The sequence below is a fragment of the Ochotona curzoniae genome, unplaced genomic scaffold (genome assembly GCF_017591425.1).
Source record: "Ochotona curzoniae isolate NIBS_2020 unplaced genomic scaffold, NIBS_Ocur_1.0 contig_430, whole genome shotgun sequence".
NCBI lineage: Eukaryota > Metazoa > Chordata > Mammalia > Lagomorpha > Ochotonidae > Ochotona > Ochotona curzoniae.
In genome coordinates, this window is record NW_024466219.1 from 5535505 (window position 1) to 5542086 (window position 6582).

Below are 6582 nucleotides of genomic sequence, written 5' to 3' on the forward strand. Positions count from 1 at the left end.
GACTGCTAGGTAAAGCTTTCCAGCAGTTACTTTAATATGTGAAGTTTTGGATGTCTTTTTCTTCTGAAGACATATTTAAATTTTCTAAATTTAGTACCTGTCCTTAAAGGTAGTTAGGGTCACCAGCTGGCAAAGTGGTGAGGAAACTTCTGCAAATAGTGATTCATGTTAAATGACAGGAATATTCACAGAAATGCTGCCCAAGAGAACACAGAACTTGGCACTTACACTTTGAAAATACGGTAAATTTAGAAACAATGGTCTCTACGTGGCATGGTGTAAGTGCCACATACCTTTAGTTGTGAACAAGGTTTACAGAAAGATGCTAAAGGAAGTCCTATCCTGAGGAGTATGACTCCATGTTTGCATGATGGCAATGCAAACTGAGTGCACAGAGGAGCAGACTGAAGAACACAACTTCACTTTTTACAAATATTAAAGGATTATACAGGTATAGAATTCCATTGGCTTCAAGAGTGCAGTGTACTATATTATCTTTGCTGCGGCTTTGCTATGTTCTGGCATATGTCAGGTTGGAAACCCACTGGCCAGGAGTGTATAGCATGAACATTGGCCCCTTTGCAACAAGTACGTAATTTGGCTTATTACAATTAAAATATTTGATTCAGATAAAACTGTCTTGCTGCAAAGGATAGAATTTAGGCTCTTTTTTTTAATTCTCAATACAATCCCATCACTACAGCAACCCCACATGTATCTATATACAAGAAACCATGTTTTCTTGTCTATTCAACTGTTGATTGATATTTTGATTGATCCCCTATTTTGGCTACTTCAAACAATACTGCAGCAAACATGGGGTGCAGCAAGGTTGATACGCTGATTTCATTTCCTTTGAGCTATTCCCAGCTATTGAGGTATGTGTTCATTCTGGTAGCTCCATCTTTCACATTTTGTAGGAACTTTCCACACAGCCTAAACAGTTGTTAGTGAAACATAATATTTTTAAACATTGAATTATGCAAAGGTTTTGTTGGAAGGACAGTCCCAGAGAATTTTAAATAAATTGAACTGCAACATAATGTAAAACATTTGCTTTTCAAAAGATACTATAAGGAATATGAAAAAGTAAGCTAAAGATTAGAGAATATATTTACAACATAAATGTGCCAAATGCCTTTTATCCAGTGTTACTTAAAACTCGACTACTTAAGAGATGTAGAACCATCGTGACTGGACACCTTATCAAAGGTCAAAAGGCAAATTAGAAACAAAGCTATGTATGTATTCAGCACCATTATTCTCATGGAATCACAATTAAAGTAAACATGCGGTGTAATTTAACTCCCACCAAAAGGGTTACAATTTAAAAGAGTAACCACAAGAAATATAAGCTAAAAATATAGATAGTAGGGTTATTATACAGTAGTAGTGATTGTGTAAAGTGAAAAGAAAAACTACTTCCGGAAACAGAATCTTTTGCAGGTAAGCATGCATCTTCCTACTGCTCCCAAATTCTCCTAGTTACTCACCAAGAATAAAAATACAGGCACGTGATTGTTGTAGCAGGTTTAGTCTTAACATCACAGACTTGAAGAAACCCATCAATAGGACATTGCATCAATACTGAAAGAGAATAACAGAGGGATGAAGTTTACATATGCACTCAACAAGACAATAATTTAAGAGGAAGGAGAGTCAGATATTATTACATACAATTCCTTTGTAATGAAGTTCCATATTCTATGTGGATGATTGATATCAGAATAATCATGTTACGCTGTTATGATAAACAGAAACCAGCATATTTTATAATGCTATGAGGATAGACTAACAAGATACTAAGGGAACTTTCTGTTGGTGTCAGCTGGTAGCATTGTGGTATAGAAGGCAAAGTCACTGCTTGTCGCATTGGAATCCCACATGGGTTCCAGTTCACACTTTCCCTTTCCACTTCTTATCCAGTTTCCTGGTAATACATCTGAAATAAACAGCAGAAGATGGCACACGTGTTTAGACTTTCACATCTACGTGTGAACCCAGGTGCAGCTCCTGGCTCTTGGGCAGGGTCTGCTTTGGTTTGCCAGCATTGTGATCATGTGAGAAGTTAACCAGAGGAGAGAAGAGCTCTAACTCTACTTTCACAACAAATACATGAATCTTCTTTTTCTTGATGTTGGCATCTTCTTTAACATGTCAATTACATAAACTTGTTTTCAGACTGAACGAGTTGCGTAAATACGATGTAAATATTTTACAAAAATTGGTGCAATATGATAGAGTCATACACATATTTTGTGTAATTGAAAATTGTAATTTTTATTTGCTACAATTTAAAAAGTGGTTATAATATGATTTTTCCTTTTATTAGAGCAAATATTGCTAATTTTTTTCCGTTCTTTTTCCTCTATTTTTTAGAAGAACCTGATTTTTTTCTGCCATTTTTGAGTCACAACCATGCCCTGTAAGTATCTACACTGTTTGAAGCCAATCATTGCTCTCCTTTTCTGCGTTAAGTTTTTACATAAATTGTACAGATAAAATAATAAATCAATTGTCACTTTACTGTGAAGAAAATCCTTTAGCTTTTAGTGGACACTCAGTTTATTTATTTTTACTGGACATGTTTGCAGTATTGGTACATATTCTGCAGCCATTAACGCTGTAAAACTTAAGAAAAATCTGGCATCAAAATCACAACCTGAGAGGCCAGTTTTAGTGCAAGCAAGTTAAGCTGCCACCAGGGACACTGACATACCGTATTGAGTTGCTGGTTTGAGTCCAGCTGTTCTGCTTGTAGTCAAGCTTTCTGGTAATATACCTGAGACAGGTACTAGAAGGGTTCATGTGTTTGGAATCAGGAACCGGTCACCTAAGTGGGGGATCTAGCAAAAGTTGCAGACCCCCAGCTTTAGCCTTGAATACCCCTAGCTATCTCACCTCGGGGGTGACCCAACAGATGGAATCCATCTTACTCCATCACTCTTTCAAACAAAGAAAAGAAAATATCACAAAATGGAAGGACAGGGAATCCATTTAAACTGTGAGTCCACTAAGCAACTATGTGTGTGCTTTTTGGGTGGTTTTGGTAAAGCTCCTGTTCCAAAATGTGCTTTGTAACTTTGAAATTTCTCCTTACAAAATTATCAACTCAGAAATTTCTTTTATCCACTTAGGAACCAACACAACTAGATTTATTCAAAAGAAATCCTCAAAAGCTAAATGACTTTCTACAAAAAAACAAGGGAAAAATTACATTAATAGCAGTGTGACAAAGAGAAGTAAATGTCTGTTCACTTGATGCATTTGACGGTGTGTCGAAATGTGTGGTTGTGTCTGGGTGTGCTCCAGTATGGCGAGCATTGTCACAACATGCTCATCAATGATTTAAAACAAAAAGGAAAAAAGATCAAAGTATCCCAGTCCTTACTAACACACAAAGTACAGCCTCTCTGTTACGCTAACTTACTGCGTTCATTCTGAGTAAGTTAATGTGGATCCTAATTATTACATTATTCACTAATAGTAATTTCATTTTTGTATCATTCCAAAATTAATGACTAACAAATAAATAACTATTGCTTGGTATTACTAAGTTTAATTCTCTTGGCATAATAACTTTTGTGTTACAAAGTGAGAGCATGAAGCCTAATAGATTATTAAAATACATTTTTAAAGAGTGTTTTTTAATTCTATATTAAGTTAATCAGTTTGGAGGAAGAATTTTTTTTTAGAAAGAACTCTTAATTTTCCTAAGACCAAAGTTCTGTGTTTAGAAGATAAATACTTTGCATAAGAACCAAAAAACTGAGGTTGATTAAAGGAAATCAAAATGAAACTGCTTTCTCTGTATTTGTTTCCTACGTTACACTGTGCACAGGTTGCCCCTTTGCAAAGACACCTCATGGAGCAACAGCATATTTAAACTCACGGAGAACCACGTCCATTTGCTCAAAGTGATAATATTATTTGCATTCATTTTTCATATCTTAAAATGTATAGTTAAAATTTATGTTACCTAGAGCACTTTTTTAAATAGCCAAAAAGTGTGTTCGTGGATCCTAAGTAATGCATTTGATGAAATATAATAAAAAAAAATATTTGAAAGGCAAAGTTACAGACAAAGGGAGAGAAACTGCAAATCTTTGCAACAGCCACAGCTGGGGAAGGACAAGGCTAGGAACCAGGAGATTTTTCTTTGTTTCCCATATGCATACAGAAACATTAATAAAATTATAATAAAATTATAATAAAATAGTATTTAATTATCAGGGATGAGCAAATTAGCAGGCCAATTGACCTTTCTAAAGACAAATCGCTGATTGAAGTTCATAAATATTCAATTAATTTTCTTTTCATTTTCATATTTGAGCAATTTTCAAAAGCAGCAATGAAACAAATACAAAAAGACTTGTTTGGGGACTGACGCGGAGGGGCCTACGGTAATCCTCAGCCTGAAACACAGACATCCCAGATGGCTACTGGCTTCCGTCCTGGCTGCTGCACTTCTGAACAGCTCCCCCTTATGCCCTGAAAAAAGTAGAGAATGGCTCATGTCCTGGGGCTCCTGTGCCTGTGGAACAGGGAAGATGTTTCTCAATCCTACTTTGAATTGGCTCAGCTCAGGAGGCTGCAACTATTTGGGGAGTGAACAGGCAGTTGCAAGATCTGATAAGAACAGATACTACACTTGATCTTAGCCAAAAGGCAGAGAAGTGATTTCAATTGGAAGATCTGACTCTTCTCTTTGTAAGATCTGGCTTTCAAATTAAAATAAAATTGTAGGGAGGAGTTTTTAATGTATTACATAAGTTTGTAGTTCTTTGTTTCCCAGTTGTATAATTTTCCTTTCAATGTGAATTCCATCTGTCAAAAACATTCAACATTGTTGTGGAGACCGTAACTTCCTATCTTTATGTATTGTCTAGATTTCCCATAAAATAATTTTTCAGCCATAAAGACTTTTAGAAGCAGTGACATTTCCCATGCACTTTTTTGGGCTTGGGAAGAATAAAGGGAGAGCAAAACTGCATAATAGAAGTCTATATTCTACATTTGACAGATCAACCTACATGTCACAGCTGAATTTAACTCAAATTTAACATGAGAGCTCCATTTCACATGAATTAGATCAATGTTTGAAGATTTCATAGGCTGAGGCATGACAGTATAGTAGCGCATATTACCCCAACCTTTGTCATAACAACAATGGCCAACCCTTTATCATTAAAAGGATGCTCTGAACTACAGAACACACATCATGATCAGAATACTAGAATTGCACTAGAGAAACCAGTGTCGTGTAGAAAAGACAAACTTTCAAATGAAAGTAAATTTGAAGTCCTATTATATATCACTTTAGAGACGTTTTAAATAGTGACTTAAATCTAAGTTTTGATGACATTGTAATGATTGAAACAAAGGACACAGCACACAAGTTTAAATCATGCAATTCCAAAAGTTAAGTATATTTAAATGACTATTTTTCAACATATTCAATAAGAATGCCTGCATTGTAACAGAATGACAGAATCTAGAGAATCACCAAGTCAGTTTGTTTATATCTTTCTCACATTGCAGTGTTCCTTAACTAAATGGGATGAGTATGGACCCTTTTAGAGAAAGACTCCTGTTTGCAAAAGAAACACTGTGCTGTTGCAGATGTATTGTTATAGGTCCATATGACTTGCATTTGCCTAGGAGAACATCTGATGTGTCACAGGTGTCTCGACTATGGGGTTTGATGAAACATCGAATGCCATTAAATCCCCATCAGTGGCTCTCTCTCGCATTCTAAGAATGGTGTACTTCCAGCAGGAAGGTTTGTTTTTAAAAACAAATAGTAGATGACAATTTGCAAATAGCACGTTCTTAAAAGCAACTTAAAATTTCACAGCAGATGTATAAAGATAATTATAGCGTAAAAACACAAAATCACAGAAATGCCTTCAAATAGAAGGTATGTTTGATTTTTAAAAATATTATCACCAGGAGACAAGTCTGAAAATCTCAGTTTGACTCCTTTTGGATGTTACCAGTATCTCGCTCCTCGAGAATTTATTATTTCAAAGTTCTATAAATGTGAGGGCTGCTGTAAGGCTTAGACAAAGCAATCTCATGTAAGCAGTGTCCATTTATAAAACTTAGACAAATGAACATTATTATTTCTATCATCAAAAATACTCAATTTACAATTAAATAGACCTTTGTGTTTGGTGGCAATCACATGTTCATCTATGTTGGTCATGTAGAATCACAGGGTTATTAAAGCAAACAAAGGTGATTTGACCTTAATTTCAAGCAAAAACCAGTAGCATGAGACATAGTACGGAAGTGTTTTCATCAGTTTCAGTTCTATGAATGCAACAAATCCCTTCCAAGATACTCTACACCAAAGTCACTTACCACATTTATGTAAAAGTAGCAGTAAAATATAAATCAATCAGTGCCCCTATAAAAACAATAACGTCTGTAATCTGAACACATTGTTTCCCATGGCACCACCTTTCATTGAGTGAGGGCTATTTCCCCGGGAGTGGACATCGGTGCCACTACCGATATATGCAATTAAAAGCACTGATTACTTAGTTTTTCAAGTGCAGCTCCTAGCTCTTACAGAAC

At 35.6% G+C, this 6582-nt stretch overlaps 1 pseudogene; it reads right to left on the reverse strand.

Moving 5' to 3' along the window:
- Positions 1-4547: 4547 nt before the first annotated feature.
- Positions 4548-4681, reverse strand: LOC121160123 (annotated as a pseudogene).
- Between the last annotated feature and the right edge of the window lie 1901 nt (positions 4682-6582).